Below are 18800 nucleotides of genomic sequence, written 5' to 3' on the forward strand. Positions count from 1 at the left end.
TTCTCCGCTCTCTTGTTCAGTCTACTGATGATACTTGTCTCTGTTGTTGTCGTCATGAAGTTCTTTTCCACGTTATACTGTCTCCCAGACGTGTTCTTGCTCCCCTGGTGTCTGATCTTTGCACTTCCCATTTGTTTACTCAACCCACATACCGGCTTCTCTCCACTCAAACCACCATAGATGAATTGAACTTAAACCCAATGAACATCAAACTGATCTTAAGATCAATTTTCTTTGCCCTAAACTATGGATTTTTTATATAAACTATTCTCAGGTGCTTTTCTCTCCTTGCGAAGAAGGAAGATAACAATCAGGTATAATAGCTATGACCGTGTGACAATATGCTTCTTGGAACAGGTGTGTGGATCAAGGAGCTCAGGTGTGTGAAGGAGATTGGAGGAAACGGAATGTTCAGATAATTGAGCTCGGTAAACACACACACAAGTAATTTCAGCCAAATAAAGTGAACACGTCAAGGTAATAATTTAATCGAAATGTCTCTGGCATATTGGTGTAATTATCTTGCTAATTGGAAAATTTAGAGCAGACGGCGGACCCCAAAAGAACAGTTTAAGAGTCGCTGATAAGTTATACAGGTAACGCTGTACAGTATTTATGACTTATGATTGCCAGAGGAGTGAGTGTGGGGGTGGGGGGGGAGGAGGTTGAGGTCCCTGCAGCAGCTGAAGGCTAGAGTGCAGAGAGTGAAGGTGTGAAGCGTAAAAATAGAAATTGAGTGAAAAGTGTGAGTGAAAGCGAGAGGTGTAGAGTGCCAGAGGGATAGACTTGAGAGAGGAAGGGGGGGAGGGGGGATGGGACGAGGAGAGGGAGGGGGTGTTCCAGGATTGTTGCAGGGGGGGGGGGTAGTAGTGAGGTGGGGGGGAGGGAGGGAGGGGTTGGGTGGTAGTCGGGTGACGCCGCCAGAGTGCCCCGCGCGTGTCGGGTCAGTGCCTGTTGGGCGTTTGTAGAGGGTGGACGTGTCGCGTCGCCGCCGCTACCAACCTTCTCCCCCCCCCCCCCCACACTTTCGGGAGATGTCTACAACTTACCGTGTGTGTCTGTCCTTCTCTCTCTACCGATCGCAACCCGGTGACCTGTAGTGCGTGCTTATAGTGCCGTTGTCGCGTTAGCGTTTTTAACGAACTCCGCGAGTGTACGGAACATGTTCTCTTGTAATGCAGAAATGTTCTTTAAAGTATATGTATATATATATGTGTGTGAGGCCACACGCTCTCACGTGCAATGAATGAGTTAAAGAACGCTTGATTGGGATGCAAATATATATATATATATATATATATATATATATATATATATACGAAAGTGAGCGACAAAGTGGTGGCAAAGAGTGCGGTGAGGTCAAGAATCTGACTGGACTTAGTGATCAAGTCCAGGTTCGTATCCCAGCCACTTCTTGGGGAAGTTATCAGGGCGATGGTCAGAGTTATGTATCAATACTCCTGATCGACGTCTCTTCATCGTCGTCCCAAGAGGAGAATTGACGTCGCCACCACGACGCCGGAGTTAATACAGGTAGATTTTGTGCTGTTGAATCATGTCACTCCGGTAGATGATGACTCGGGTAGATGATAACTCGGGTAGAGGATGACTCGGGTAGATGATAACTCGGGTAGATGATGATACAGGTAATGAAACAAGTACCACTGAGACGGATATCTAATGACACAGGTAGATAGTGATTCGCATATATGATGAAACAGGTAGATTAGACGATTCGGGTAAATGATGACTCAAGTCTCAGCGCTTTGATGAACATTTAGACCACACAGGCAGGATATGAGCTGAGAAAACTGTGCTCTAACAAACCACAAGTCGCGCCAATAAGGAAACTCACATAATGAATCAGCTAAGTAAACTACGAGTGAAATTAGCCAAGTAGAAAATGATTCGGCTCAGACTGACGTGAACTTAGTTTACTCAGACACAGATAGTAACGCATGCTTTAGCTAGACAAGTAAATAGTAGATCACACGTTAATAGTGATTGAAGGTAGAAAAGTAGATGTCAAGTCGGGTTTTTCTTGTAGGTGATTAGTCTGCTGTAGCATGAACATGTGTCACGTCAAATATTCATACGATGAGTAATATCAAATGTGTTGATGGCGAATCATGTTGAAAGTTAGATGATGTGATATGTCACACAAAATGGTACTGAGTTAGATAAAACATACAGATATTGAATCAGGTGAAACACTTAGATAATGAATCAGGTAGACCACGTAGATGTTAAATCTGATCAAATATGAGGATGTCAAAAATATTCATATATATGGATGTCATCAAATATTCAAGTAAAAAACGTGGATAGTGAGTCAGTTAAAACACGTACATTGTGAGTCAAGTTCAAAGCTTAGAGAGTGAGTCAGTTAAAACATGTATATTGTGAGTCAAGTCCAAAGCTTAGAGAGTGAGTCAGTTTAAACACGTACATTGTGAGTCAAGTCCAAAGCTTAGCGAGTGAGTCAGTTTAAACACGTACATTGTGAGTCAAGTCCAAAGCTTAGAGAGTGAGTCAGTTTAAACACGTACATTGTGAGTCAAGTCCAAAGCTTAGAGAGTGAGTCAGTTTAAACACATACATTGTGAGTCAAGTCCAAAGCTTAGCGAGTGAGTCAGTTTAAACACGTAAATAGTAAGTTCGGTCAAGCATGGAGCTAGTCAGGCATAACACGACAACTAACCAGGAGGAGTAACAGTTTGTAACGAGAATAAATTGAGAGTTGCGTTAGCGAGGTGCGAGGCGAGGAAACAGCTTGGTGATCTTGGTGATCACTATATATATACATAGTGAACTAAATTAGCGCTCTTGATGATGATAGTGTAGACCTACCGGTTGAGCTAGTAAACCAGACATTATGGTCAGTTCTCTAACTTTTATGCATGAGGACTTACCACTTCACCCTGATTGCAGTCAAAACTCAAATTAATTCGAATCCACGAACACCATGATTCCTTTCCAAAAACACCTTTATTCCAGCCAAAAAACACAATGATTTCTGGCCATGAACACCTTAATTTCAACTCAATTAAACAAATAATTCAAGACGCTTTCACAATTACAAACCCAGGTGCAGCTTGGATTGAAGTCAATTCAATCCAAGCTTGCCAAGATCCCCGTCAAGATACGCCAAGGTACAGAGTAAAGGTACTCCAAGGGATACAATCAAGGTACTTTAAAGTACACAAGGTTTCCGGAATTCGTAAATAATTTTCCCAATGCAGAGAAACCATGATTCCTTCTCAGTTAACTGGTGATTCTGTCCCAAGTGGCTCGTGATTCTACATTAGGAAAACTTCGATTCCAACCCAGTTAAACAGTGATCCCAACTCATTCTATGATAATTCCAACAATTATATGTTAACTTTATCTCAAACCCTGTGCCGTTATTCCAAGGAAGAAATACTCCAGCGAGCAGATGTTGAAATACTTCTTTCTTTCTTAAAGAAAAGTTCGAAATTGTGCAAGGATAAAGTTTAAAAATATATATATTTTTAGGAACTTTGAACATTACGCCTCATGCAAAGGAGCCTTCAAAGACTTTCCCTGATAGATGTGGAAGTTCTGTTGTCATTATACCTCGAGTTTTCACTAGAAAAGTCGAAAGTTCTGTATATATGGGGCTTGTACTTCTCACAAGAGAACTCAGAAGTGTCCAAAGTCATGCCTGAAGAGCTCACTAAGAGTAAAATATTTATAAACCAAAAACTTGAAAATTCTGAAGCTCGACGATTTTAAAGAAACATCGATCATGTTTTGTGGAGTTATCGCGACGGAAGTTCCACTGATGGATTTTCTTTCCATTAACAAATCTTTAAAAGCAAGTTTACTAATACTCTGGCTGACATTCAAACACACACACACACACACATACACACACACACACACACACACACACACACACACACACACAATCACACACACACACACACACACACACACACACACACACACACACACACACACACACACACACACACACACACACACACAATCACACACACAATCACACACACACACACACACACACACACACACACACACACACACACACACACACACACACACACAATCACACACACACACACAATCACACACACACACACACACACACACACACACACACACACACACACACACACCCTAAGGAAGATTGAAAATAGAGAATCAAGAAATACTTCACAGCTTAATATTAACGTCGTGTGTGTGTGTGGACAATTTTCTAGATCTCTGTGATGCACTGACATTATATTTTTTCCTTTCTTGCATTATATTTATTTTTTATCCTTTATTTTTTGTAAGTGGAATATTTTTATTATCAAATGTTATAAATGAGTATGAATAGCTGTTAAAACACTTTAATTTATCAATATATTTATTAATTACTGACTTTTTTTAAATTTTGGAATACAAGCTCTAAATGTTTTTTATTCATTTTACTATATATTTGCGTAATTGTTACTATGGAATAGCTTATTAATTGAGAGCAAGTGCAAACATGCTTTTTGTTCTGTTATTTGCCAGACATTACATCGTAAACATAGTTTGAAAGTCGAAATATTATATTCGCTGAGCATCACTCTCTCCATCCAGGACCACATACATATTCACTCCTACAGAAAGTGACTCATCATGTTCAATGAACCCTTCTTATAATTGCCTTACTTAAAAAAAATGTATCCTCGTGTCTATGGGACCACGTGTATTATACATACTTATAAACATATTTCCATTCTTGCATACGGTAACTGTATTCTAGTGTCTACAGGACCGTATATCTGTTTACAGTGTCTTGGTACAGTGACGTATCCTCCTGTCTATGGCACTATTACTACAACTGCTTTGTCACTGAAATTACTCCTTTGAGTCTGTTGGAGAAACGCAATCTAACTGGAGTGGTCTGTTGGTAACTCGGTTCCCGTGAGCTGGCCCATACGCAGTATTGATTCAAAGCCAAATAAAGATTTCGACTTGTCTCTTGTTGGTGTATTTGTTTGAGTGTTTGTGTGTGTGTATTTGTTTGAGTGTTTCTGTGTGTGTGTGTGTGTGTGTGTGTGTGTGTGTGTGTGTGTGTGTGTGTGTGTGTGTGTGTGAGTGTGTGTGTGTGTGTGTGTGTGTGTGAGTGTGTGTGTGTGTGTGTGCGTGTGTGTGTGCGTGTGTGTGTGTGTGTGTGTGTGTGTGTGTGTGTGTTTGTTTGTGTGTGTGTGTGTGTGTGTGTGTGTGTGTGTGTGTGTGTGTGTGTGTGTGTGTGTGTGTGTGTGTGTGTGTGTGAATAAATATCACACATACATGACTTAGTTATACGAACGTTATCACATGGGTAGAGAAAACGAAATATTTGAGCATTTTAATGTTACAGGGAGATGATGAGATTTGCAAAGTTACTCAGCAACACTTGATTAAAACTTTTTACAAAACTCTATATATTTCACGTTTATTTAACTATATTTAATTATAAATATAACATATATTTAATAGTAATATAATATTAATATAATATTAATATTTAATGAAAATATTGAGATATATTTAACTATAAATTATTAAGTTGTTTGACATACATAGACATATACAAATATATAAATCAGTTTGCTTTGTTTTCAGAATAATACATGTCTCGTTGATAATTCTCCAAATAACTGATTTACGAACAGTATTTTTTTTAAGTAAATCCAGTTAAATACACTATATAAATCCCATAAGTGGATGAACACTAAATTATAAACTCTAACCTATTCCTATTTTAAAATTAGATTCTTTAATTATCTGTCTTTGTTTGCCGGTTTGCCCCACATTGAATTTATTACAAGGAAATCAAAAAATTTGTTTACACAATCATAATAATTATAAAATAAATGTTTAAATTATATAATTGTTTATGATATTTATCATGATTAACAAATGAGAAATGTATTTACCCAAAAAAATCAGGGTTTCCGAATTTCACAGTAGCTTTCATGACATAGTGAAGTAATGTGTTATTTATTATATGTGTTTTTTATATGTATTTATTCCTCATATGAAATGAGAGTTGTTTATAATTTGTCGATTTATATTCAGTGAAGGATTGTGTTGGTCATGGACAATGTTGATGGCTAAGTGATACTTGGTGGATAGTTTACTAAAATTTCGACGAGACCGTCTAAGACAATTGGATAATTAAACAATTCATACCAAAATCGCTGCTACTAGAGAAAAACTTTCAAATAAAAGATCGCAAGTTTGATGATTTCTAGAAGCATGTTGAAGAGAATCATGTAGAAATGTACGCAACCAGAGCTGCAGACACCTTCGAAGTAACAAGTAACTGAAGATATAATATGAGTTTCCCCAGTATATTGCATGTAACTTTCTGACGACAATCGTTATCACAAATTGAGAACAATTTGCAGCGATTTAAGGATATTGTGTTGAAATATCTTTGCCATTTAAAACAAAAATAGTAATGAAGATTAAACAAAAACAGAGGACATTAATGCGAAGAAAAGTATCGTGTAAGTCGCTCCAAAACCGATATTATCTAAGTACCGAAATTTGATTAAAAGTTGAAGTTAATGCAATGTAATTGTAACGCAGTGATTTTTAATAAAAAAGAAATTAAAAGATAAAATTAACCAACGGCTTCATGACCTTGTATTCAGTGCTACAGAGTTATGAAGAAGTCTGAATATCGTGGCAAGAATGCAACAAAATCTATTAACTTACTGAAAAAGTGCAAAATACTGCCAGTGAAAAAATTTAAAGCCAATAAATGCGACATTATTTTAAGTGTAAAGCCGTACTAATAATCCTTTACAGCCAATAATTAATTCCTCAGGTTCTGCTGCGCAAGTCCACGTACTAAAGAGCGAAGGAAGAGCTATGCCTCCACTATAACGAATGAAGCAATAATTATTGATAAATTAAGAAGTAATTGGATATTTCAAGACGGATTAATTTGATGTTACATTATTTAAAACAATCTCTGTTGATGATTTACCATGTTGTACTGTTGAGGATTTATTGTGTTCTACTGTTGATGATTTGCTGTGGTCTACTGTTGATGATTTACCGTGTTCTACTGTTGAAGATTTGCTATGTTCTTCTACTGTTATTGATTTACTGTGCTCTTCTGTTGATGATTTATTATGATAATCTACTGTTGAAGATATATTATGATCATCTACTGCTGAAGATTTACTATTTTCTTCTGTTGTTGATGATTTAGTATGCTCTTCAGTTGATGAGGATTTACGATGCTCTGTATCGTTAATGATTTACTATGTTCTTTTAATTTTGGCGATATACTGTGTTATCTGTTGATTACTTACAATGCTATCTGTTGTTGATGATGTACTTTGTTACCTGTTGTTGATGATGTACTTTGTTATCTGTTGTTGATGAATTACTTTGCTCCTCTACTGTTCATGATATGCTGTTCTCTTTCACGTACGAACTTGCGAAATGAATTCCGTTGTTTGTGGCTACTGTAATTTAACATGCCATTTTCCGTTGCTAATTCTCATTTTACTTCCATTGAGTAAAAGTCCATTAAAGCTTCAAGTATTGCAATTCTTTGAACCAAAATATTTCTGTTATTTTCTGTCTATGCCAGAGGAAAAAAATCTGAACATGATTTTATTTGAATTAATTAATATGAACATCAATTTAAAGTTCACCAAGGAACTTAACAAATTAATTATCTCACCCCCTTAATCTGTCATCCAAAAATCATAGTATCTATGATGAATGTAAGAGATATGCCTGGAATATGGAGCTTTCTTCTATAAAGTTAAGAAGTCCTCATTTTGAACTAAAGGTTTGTTGGAGAAAACAGAAAAACTTAAGTATTTCCGGACATAGTAAACTACATAAGTACTAGTAAACTTCTTATATATATATATATATATATATATATATATATATATATATATATATATATATATATATATATATATATATATATATATATATATATATATATTTTGGTAGCAGTCTTTCCTGTAGACATATATTATTAAATATGACCGAAAAAGTAAGATTAATAATTCTAACACGAATTTTCTCTATCTTTCTTACGTTTCTTTTCACTGTTGATGGTAATTCAAAGATCAATTCTCCAAAATTCATTTTTATTTCTAGTCTGACGCGACACTTGAGCGTGTTTCGTAAAACCTATTACATTTTCAAAGACTTTAGTTTACAAACACACAACTGAAACTGAATAGAGCTTACACATCTTCGAGTTTATATCTACATTTAGGTGAGGTGGATGAGGTGAAAAACGAACTTTCAACAATGGGTATTCAATGGGTATTAAATTCCAACACAAGACAGAACACGGAACAATGGGTATTGAATGGGTATTAAATTCAAACACAGGACAGAACACGAAACAATGGGTATTGAATGGAAGTAATTGTAGAAAGAATATTGGTCCATATTTCTTGATGCTTCTATATTGGAGCAGAGTCTTGAAGTGGGTAGAATATAGTTGTGCATTAATTGGCTGTTGATTGCTGGTGTTGACTTCTTGATGTGTAGTGCCTCGCAGACGTCAAGCCGCCTGCAATCGCTGTATCTATCGTTGATTTCTGTGTTGTTTGCTAAGATTTCTCTGGTGATGGTTTGTTTGTGGGAAGATATTATATGTTCCTTAATGGAGCCCTGTTGCTTATGCATCGTTAAACGCCTGGAAAGAGATGTTGTTGTCTTGCCTATATACTGTTTTTTTTAGGCTTACAGTCCCCAAGAGGGCATTTGAAGACTCATGAGAAACTCTCCAGACAAAAAGCAGAACGCTTCAAAAGAGACCAACGTCGTCTATGCCTTACCATTACCTCCTCCCCTGACACCTCGTCCTCCCCACCACTCCCCACTCACTCGTCCGATGCATTCCCAAATGATCTGATGTTCCCATCACTGAAATATAAGAGCAGCAATTAAAAACAATGAAAACATAAAAAAATCCTTTATACTCACGAAATTAACGGTATGGTAAGCAACACATCTCAATTCCAACGCAATGTCACTCAAAATAATTAAATCAAAATGAAAATCAAAATCTATGAAAATTCTATTTATCAGTGAAATCAAAAACATTGAAATGATATCGTAATATATTTAGTATACCGTTTGTTGCTCTTCCATGCAACAGAAGGCACTGTTTCTTAAAAAAACTAATTTTTTACCTGTCACAAGTGTGGCAATTATACATATACCTATGAACGGTATGGTAAACAACACAACTCAATTCCAACACAATGTTACACAAAATAATTTAATCAAAATGAAAATAAATCAAAATCTATGAAAATTCAATTCATCAATCCAATCGGAAACATTCAAATGGAACAGTAACATGTTTAGTACAGTGTGTGTTGCTTATACGTGCAACAGATGGCACTGTCTTTTTTTAAAACATGTTCTTTCCTGTCACAGGTGAGGCATATATATAGTAGGTATATAATTACATGCGCCTGTTCGAATGCAACGTTGTGTCCAAATTTCAAATCAATCGGTAGAGAGTTTTCGAAGATTTCCCTCACATGAAAAACACATGAAAAACCACAGTTTTTAATAAAAAGCACTTTTTTCCGGTAACAGACGTGACATAAATAAAGTATGCATATAAAAACCCACTCCGATGCGAATGAAACGTTGTGTGAACATTTCAAAGCAATCGGTAAAGAACTTTCGGAGATTAGCGATTTTGAACAAACGAACATTATATATATATATATATATATATATATATATATATATATATATATATATATATATATATATATATATATATATATATACAACTTTAGAACACTTTCCCACCAGGAGACTCGAACCCTAGCCAGCACAGAAGCCTTCCAGCAACTGGCATAACAGGTACGCCTTAACCCTCTCCACCACCCGCTCAGACCCTTAAAAGAGATGGTAATTTCGGAGTACTCCGAAATTACCATCTCTTTTAAGGGTCTGAGCGGGTGGTGGAGAGGGTTAAGGCGTACCTGTTATGCCAGTTGCTGGAAGGCTTCTGTGCTGGCTAGGGTTCGAGTCTCCTGGTGGGAAAGTGTTCTAAAGTTGTATACTTAACTCTCGTGTTTAGGAGAGTTGTGCCATATATATATATATATATATATATATATATATATATATATATATATATATATATATATATATATATATATATATATATATATATATATATATATATACTCACCCAAGTACACCTGGGTAGATAAAGATCCATAAAGAAAATATCGAATAATGACGTGACATTATTAAATTGGGATAGGCTATCCCCTAACTCTTGGAATTCAACACACATACAATTATTATTTATATAATTTTATACCTATCAGATATCTTACCAGTAATAACTCTTTCTAATTTATTAATTTAATTTAAACCCTCGGAACTATGTACTCGTCGAAGCCGTAAATGCCAAAACTGTTGTGAACTTAAAATCCAGCTTGAAAAATTCACCAGGACCAATGGGAAGACCTTTGGTTTCGCGTCCTCATTGAGGCCACGATATATATGTATATCATGTGTGTGTGTGTGTGTGTGTGTGTGTGTGTGTGTGTGTGTGTGTGTGTGTGTGTGTGTGTGTGTGTGTGTTTGTGTGTGTGTGTGTGTACTCACCTATTTGCACTCACCTAGCTTTTGAGGTTGAGGTTTTGGGGTTGAGCTTTGGCTCTTTGGTCCCGCCTCTCAACTGTCAATCAACTGGTGTACAGATTCCTGAGCCTACTGGGCTCTATCATATCTACATTTAAAACTGTGTATGGAGTCAGCCTCCACCACATCACTGCCTAATGCATTCCATCCGTTAACTACTCTGACACTGAAAAAGTTCCTTCTAACGTCTCTGTGGCTCATGTGAGTACTCAGTTTCCACCTGTGTGTGTGTGTGTGTGTGTGTGTGTGAGTGTGTGTGTGTGTGTGTGTGTGTGTGTGTGTGTGTGTGTGTGTGTGTGTGTGTGAGTGTGTTTATGTGTGTGTGGGTGTACTCACCTAGTTGTACTCACTTAGTTGTGCTTGCGGGGGTTAAGCTCTGGCTCTTCGGTCCCGCCTCTCAACAGGTGTACAGGTTCCTCAGCCTATTGGGCTCTATCATATCTACACTTGAAACTGTGTATGGAGTCAGCCTCCACCACATTGCTTCCTAATGCATTCCATTTGTCAACCACTCTGACACTAAAAAAGTTCTTTCTAATATCTCTGTGGCTCATTTGGGCACTCAGTTTCCACCTGTGTCCCCAGGTGCGTGTGCCCCTTGTGTTAAATAGCCTATCTTTATCAACCCTGTCGATTCCCTTGAGAATCTTGAATGTGGTGATCACGTCCCCCCTAACTCTTCTGTCTTCCAACGAAGTGAGGTTCAATTCCCATAGTCTCTCCTCGTAGCTCATACCTCTCAGCTCGGGTACTAGTCTGGTGGCAAACCTTTGAACCTTTTCCAGTTTAGTCTTATGCTTGACTAGATATGAACTCCGTGCCGGAGCCGCATACTCCAGGATTGGTCTGACATATGTGGTGTATAATGTTCTGAAAGATTCCTTACACAAGTTTCTAAAGGCCGTTCTCATGTTAGCCAACCTGGCATATGCTGCTGATGTTATCCTCTTGATATGAGCTTCAGGGGATAGGTCTGGCGTGATATCAACCCCCATGTCTTTCTTTCTCTCTCTAACTCTTGAAGTATTTCATCTCCCAAATGATACCTTGTATCTGGTCTCCTCCTTCCTACCCCTATCTTCATTGCATTACATTTGCTTGGGTTATACTCTAACAACCATTTGTTCGACCATTCCTGCAGCTTGTCCAGGTCTTCTTGAAGCCTCAAGCTGTCCTCCTCTGTCTTAATTATTCTCATAATTTTGGCGTCGTCAGCAAACATTGAGAGGAATGAGTCTATACCCTCTGGGAGATCATTTGCCTATATCAGAAACAGGATAGGTCCGAGTACAGAGCCATGTGGGACTTCACTGGTGACTTCACGCCAATCTGAGATCTCACCCCTCACTGTTACTCTCTGCTTCTTATTGCTTAGGTACTCCCTTATCCACTGGAACGCCCTACCAGTTACTCCTGCCTGTTCCTCCAGTTTATGCATCAACCTTTTATGGGGAACTATGTCAAAGGCTTTCCGACAGTCAAAAAAAATGTAGTCCGCCCTCCTTCTCTTTCTTGCCTAATCTTTATCACCTGATCGTAGAATTCTATTAAGCCTGTAAGGCAAGATTTACCCTCCCTTAACTCATGTTGATGGGTTGTCACGAAGTCTCTTCTCTCCAGATGTGTTACTAGGTGTTTTTCTCACAATCTTCACCATCACCTTGCATGGTATACAAGTCAAGGACACTGGCCTGTAGTTCAGTGCCTCTTGTCTGTCACCCATTTTGTATAGTAGGACTACATTAGCCGTCTTCCGTATTTCTGGTAGGTCTCCCGTTTCCAGTGACCTACTATACACTATACATAGTAGCAAACAAAGTGCTCTTGCACACTCTTTCAATACCCATGGTGAGATTCCGTCCGGCCCAACAACTTTTCTCACATCCAGCTCCAATAGGTGCTTCTTGACCTCATCTCTTGTAATTTCGAACCTTTCCAAAGTCGCCTGGTTTGCTGCCACCTCTCCTAACGCCGTGACTTCTCCCTGTTCCATTGTAATGACCTTCTGGAACCTTTTGTTGAGTTCATCCCAAACCTCTTTGTCATTCTCTAAGTACCTGTCCTCACCCGACCTAAGTTTCATCAACTGTTCCTTTACTGTTGTCTTCCTCCTGATGTGACTGTGTAGTAACTTTGGTTCGGTCTTGGCTTTATTAGCTATATCATTTTCATACCTTTTCTCAGCTGTTCTTCTTACACTAACATACATGTTCCTGGTTCTCTGGTATCTCTCTACTTTCTGGTGTTCTGTTACTACGGAATTTCCTCCATACTCTTTTGTTCAGCTCCTTTGCTTTCATACATTCCCTATTAAACCACGGATTCTTCTTTTGCTTCTCTGTTTTTTCCTGTCTGGCCGGGACAAACCTGCTTACAGCCTCCTGACACTTTTAGGTGACATAGTCCATCATGTCTTGTACGGACGTGGTTATGAGCTGTGTCCCATTGTATATCCCTTAGGAATTTATTCATCTCCTCATAGTTCTCTTTCGGTACGCCAGCACATTGTTTCCCAGTTCATTTTTTGGGGAGATAATTTCTAGCTCAACCAGGTACTCAAAGCTCAATACACTATGATCACTCATTCCCAAGGGGGCTTTGAGTTTAACTTCCCTTATATCCGACTCATTTAGGGTAAATATCAGATCAAGCAAGGCTGGTTCATCCTCTCCTCTCGTTCTTGTCGGTCCCTTGACGTGTTGACTTAGAAAGTTTCTTGTTGTCACGTCCAGCAGCTAAGCTCTCCATGTGTCTGGTCCTTCATGTGGGTCTCTGTTCCCCCCAATGTATCTTCCCATCGTTGAAGTCTCCCATGATTAGTAGTCTGGATCCGTTCCTGCTAGCCACAGAAGCTGCTCTCTATTATATTGATATTGGCCATGTTGTTTCTATCATACTCCTGTCTGGGTCTTCTGTCTGTCGTTTGGTGGGTTATATATGACTACTATTATAATTATTTGTCCTCCAGTTGCTATGGTGCCTGATATGTAGTCAGTGAAACCTTCACAGTTCTGATTTACCATCTATTCAAAACTCTAAACCTTTTCTTATCAGCAGAGCTACACCGCCTCCTCCTCTCCCTTCTCTCTCTTTCCTCACTATATAGTAGTCCTGTGAAAACACTGCATTTGTTATGGTTTTCGTTAGCTTTGTTTCTGTGAGTGCTATTATGTCTGGGTTTTCTTCTATTGTCCATTCTCCGAGTTCACTTGTTTTATTTGTAATCCCATCTATGTTAGTGTACATTGCCTTGAAGCTCACTTTCTTCTGTTTATTTTCTTGTCCCCTTCATGGCGAGCGTTCTGCTGGGGGGAAAGTTGTTCCCTCTGTGAGAAGATTTGTGGGGTGGTTTGCAGGGTCTCAGAGGATTTTGGGGTGGGGGTGAGGTATCAAGGGAAGGGGGTTACAGGTAGGGTGTGGGTTAAGGAGAGAGGAGGGACATGGAGGATATGGGGTGAGGGGGGGAGGAGGGATAGGGAGAGTATGGGATGAAGGGGGAGAGGGGACAAGGGGCGAAAGGCGGGAGGGGGGATATGGTGAGAATGGGGGAGGGGTGACGGGATGAGAATGGGGTGGGGGGGGAGGGAGGGTTGGTTGAGCATTTGGGTGGGAGCAGACATACACACACAAACACACACACACACACACACACACACACACACACACACACACACACACACCTTATCCACTGGTAAGGTGCTCCAGTGGATAAGGGAGTATCTAAGCAATAGGAAGCAGAGAGTTACGGTGAGGGGTGAGACCTCCGATTGGCGTGAAGTCACCAGTGGAGTCCCACAGGGCTCTGTACTCGGTCCTATCTTGTTTCTGATATATGTAAATGATCTCCCGGAGGGTATCGATTCATTTCTCTCAATGTTTGCGGACGATGCTAAAATTATTAAAAGGATTAAAACAGAAGAGGGCTGTTTGAGGCTTCAAGAAGACCTAGACAAGCTGAAGGAATGGTCGAACAAATGGTTGTTAGAGTTTAACCCAACCAAATGTAATGTAATGAAGATAGGTGTAGGGAGCAGGAGGCCAGATACAAGGTATCATCTGGGAGAGGAAATTCTTCAGGAGTCAGAGAAGGAAAAAGACTTGGGGGTTGATATCACGCCAGACCTGTCTCCTGCAGCACATATCAAGCGGATAACATCAGCGGCATATGCCAGGCTGGCCAACATACGAACGGCATTCAGAAACTTGTGTAAAGAATCATTCAGAACTTTGTATACCACATATGTCAGGCCAATCCTGGAGTATGCAGCCCCAGCATGGAGTCCATATCTAGTCAAGGATAAGACTAAACTGGAAAAGGTTCAAAGGTTTGCCACCAGACTAGTACCCGAGCTGAGAGGTATGAGCTACGAGGAGAGACTACGGGAATTAAACCTCACTTCGCTGGAAGACAGAAGAGTTAGGGGGGACATGATCACCACATTCAAGATTCTGAAGGGGATTGATAGGGTAGATAAAGACAGTCTATTTAACACAAGGGGAACACGCACAAGGGGACACAGGTGGAAACTGAGTGCCCAAATGAGCCACAGAGATATTAGAAAGAACTTTTTTAGTGTCAGAGTGGTTGACAAATGGAATGCATTAGGAAGTGATGTGGTGGAGGCTGACTCCATACACAGTTTCAAGTGTAGATATGACAGAACCCGATAGGCTCATGAATCTGTACACCTGTTGATTGACGGTTGAGAGGCGGGACCAAAGAGCCAGAGCTCAACCCCCGCAAACACAACTAGGTGAGTACAACTAGGTGAGTACACACACACACACACACACACACACACACACACACACACACACACACACACACACACACACACACACACTCATTTGTGTGTGTGTGTGTGTGTGTGTGTGTGTGTGTGTATGTGTGTGTGTGTGTGTGTGTGTAAATCACGAAGAAACTAACACGTGATGAACAATGTGACAGTGACAGACTACGAAGGATGGATTAAGACAGGAAGTTCTTTAAGTACTTTCGGATATAATAATACATTTTCAGAAAGATGATTAATCCTTCGTGGTCAGACAATGTCACATGGTTCAACACGTGTTAGTTGCATCGTGATTTTTGCGAATTAATATTTCCAAATTTGTTTTCCTATGAAATGATAAAATTTTTATTTCATTCATTGGGAATTGCGTTAAGGGTCAAACGACTTCGAATTCTATTGAACAGTCAGTTGTGGCCTAGTGGGTAAAGTACTGGAGACGTTAAGATGCCTTGGAGCACTATCTGTCTGTGTTCGAATCCTTCAGGGGTGTGGAGTTTTCTGTTGCGTATTGGCTTGGGGACTATTCAAGCTTGTTTGCATTTGTGTTGCTCACGTGTCCCCAAAAAATGAGGTGTTTCGATGAGTTATCTATGTCCAAGTTGACCACCGAGCGCTGTCAGATCTTGGATAAATAGTCTCAAGACTACCAAAATTTTTGGACAGTATGTGTATATATATATATATATATATATATATATATATATATATATATATATATATATATATATATATATATATAGGTTGTTAAATATGACCAAAAAGTAAGATTAATAATTCTAACACGAATTTTCTCAATATTTCTTAGGTTTCTTTATACTGTCGATGGTAACTGAAAAATCAATTCTCCAAAACTCATTTTTTATTTCTAGTCTGACGCGACGCCTGAACGCGTTTCGGAATTACCTATTACATTTTCAACAACTTTAATTTACACACACATCTGTAACCTGTAAACACGCCATTTCCTTCCATATTTATACACGTATTTCGGTGAGGTGATATTGTACAACAGTTTTGGATGAAGTGAACAAACTTGTGACAAACACAAGACACAACACGGGACAATGGATATTAATTGGATATGAGAGCATAAGAATAGGAGTAACTGCAAAGGGCCTATTGGCCTATACTTCTTGATGCTTCTATATTGGTACGGAGTCTTGAAGTGGGTAGAATACAGTTGTGCATTAATTGGCTGTTGATTGATGGTGTTGACTTTTTGATGTCTAGTGCCTCGCAGATGTCGAGCCGCCTGCTATCGCTTTATCTATCGATGATTTCTGTGTTGTTTCTTAAAACTTCTCTGGTGATGGTCTCGTTATGGGAAGAGGGGTTCCTTAATGGAGCCCTGTTGCTTATGCATTGTTAATCGCCTGGAAAGAGATGTTGTTGTCTTGCCTATATACCGAGTTATTTGGGGCCTACAGTCCCCAAGTGGGCATTTGAAGGCATAGACGACGTTGGTCTCCTTTAAGGCGTTCCGCTTTGTGTCTGGAGAGTTTTTCATGAGTAGGCTGGCCGTTTTTTTGGTTTTATAGTAAATCGTCAATTGTATCTTCTGATTTTTGTCTGTCAGGATAACGTTCCTATTAACCATTTGTTTCAGGACCCTTTCCTCCATTTTATAAGCTGTCGAAAAGAAGTTCCTGTAAAATAGTCTAATAGGGGGTACAGGTGTTGTGTTAGATGACTCTTCAGAGGTTGCAAGGCGTTGCACCTTTCTTTTATGATGTCTTCAACGAAACCATTGGAGAAGCCGTTGTTGATTAAGACCTGCCTTACCCTACAGAGTTCTTCATCGACTTGCTTCCGTCCTGAGCTGTGGCTGAGAGCACGGTCGATGTAAGCGTTGACTACACTCCTCTTTTACCTGTCTGGGCAGTCACTGTTGGCATTTAGGCACATTCCTATGTTTGTTTCCTTAGAGTAGGTTGCAGTGTGGAAACCCTCCTCTCGTGACTGTTACATCCAGAAAGGGCAGCTTCCCATCATTCTCCATTTCGTAAGTGAAACTCAACACAGAATTCCGCTCGAATGCCTCCTTCAGCTATTGCAGACGTCTGACATCAGGTACCTGTGTAAAAATGTCGTCAACATACCTGCAGTATATGGCAGGTTTCAAGTTCATGTCAACTAAGACCTTCTGTTCGATGGTACCCATGTAGAAGTTCGCAAACAGGAAACCTAGGGGAGAACCCATAGCAACCTCATCTACTTGCTTATACATGTGCCCATCTGGGCTCAAGAAGGGTGCCTCTTTAGTATAAGCTTGGAGTAGTTTCCTTTGAATGTTTTCTGTTATTTCAAGAGGAGTACAAGCCGGATCACGATACACTCTGTCTGCTATCATCCCGATTGTTTCATACACAGGTACGTTGCTAAACAGTGATTCTACGTCCAACGAGGTTCTTATCCTTGAGGCCCATGATCCCCACAGTAAGTCAACAAATTCCTTTGGAGACTTCAGGCTGAAAGCACAAGGTACTAAGGAGTTAGCAAGCCGTTGAGTCGCTTCACTAGTCTGTACGTGGGTGTGAGTATCTGGCTGATGATTGGCTGAAGTGGGTTTCCAGGCTTGTGTATCTTGACGTTTCCATACGTATACCCAGGTTTGTATTCCCCAATAATTTTTGGCAGGTGGAGTCCGGATTTCTTGGCATTCACAGTTTCGATCAATCTGTTTACCTTTGTTTTCAATTCGGCTGTAGTGTACTTCATTACCCTTTGGAATTTAGTTTGGTCGGAGAGTATGAGGTTCATATTTGCCAGATATTTGTCTTTTTTAAGACCAAACTATATATATATATATATATATATATATATATATATATATATATATATATATATATATATATATATATATATGTATATATATATATTTGTATATATATATATATATATATATATATATATATATATATATATATATATATATATATATATATATATATATATATATATATATATGTAACTATATTTCAAATGTAACCTTAACACAAACACAACACAACTAATACAAGTAAAACGAAAAACACGACAATGGGAAAAACTGATGAATGTCACACACAGGTTCGATCATTGTTGCAAGTTCATCGAATTCTTCCGAAGTTGGACTAGTGCCCAAGACGCAACAGGCATTCCCTCTCTGATTTGCAACACTGTGGCGCTGGAACAAGAAACATTTTGCTCTCTGATCTTTTGTAGCGCCGATCAATTTATCCCCTAATTCCTTCAGGAACTTCAATGCACATTTTCCCCACGAACTGAGTGTTATATATATATATATATATATATATATATATATATATATATATATATATATATATATATATA

General features: G+C 39.0%; 1 protein-coding gene across 1 annotated transcript in view; it reads left to right on the plus strand.

The window, feature by feature from the left end:
* Positions 1-1013: 1013 nt before the first annotated feature.
* Positions 1014-18800, plus strand: part of LOC138372578 (uncharacterized) — a 323726-nt gene continuing 305939 nt past the window's right edge. The window contains exon 1 of the mRNA XM_069338060.1: positions 1014-1533. The gene's annotated coding sequence lies outside the window, so the exon portion shown is untranslated. The remainder of the gene's footprint in view (positions 1534-18800) is intronic.

This window comes from Procambarus clarkii, chromosome 39 (assembly GCF_040958095.1).
Source record: "Procambarus clarkii isolate CNS0578487 chromosome 39, FALCON_Pclarkii_2.0, whole genome shotgun sequence".
Taxonomy (NCBI): Eukaryota; Metazoa; Arthropoda; class Malacostraca; order Decapoda; family Cambaridae; genus Procambarus; species Procambarus clarkii.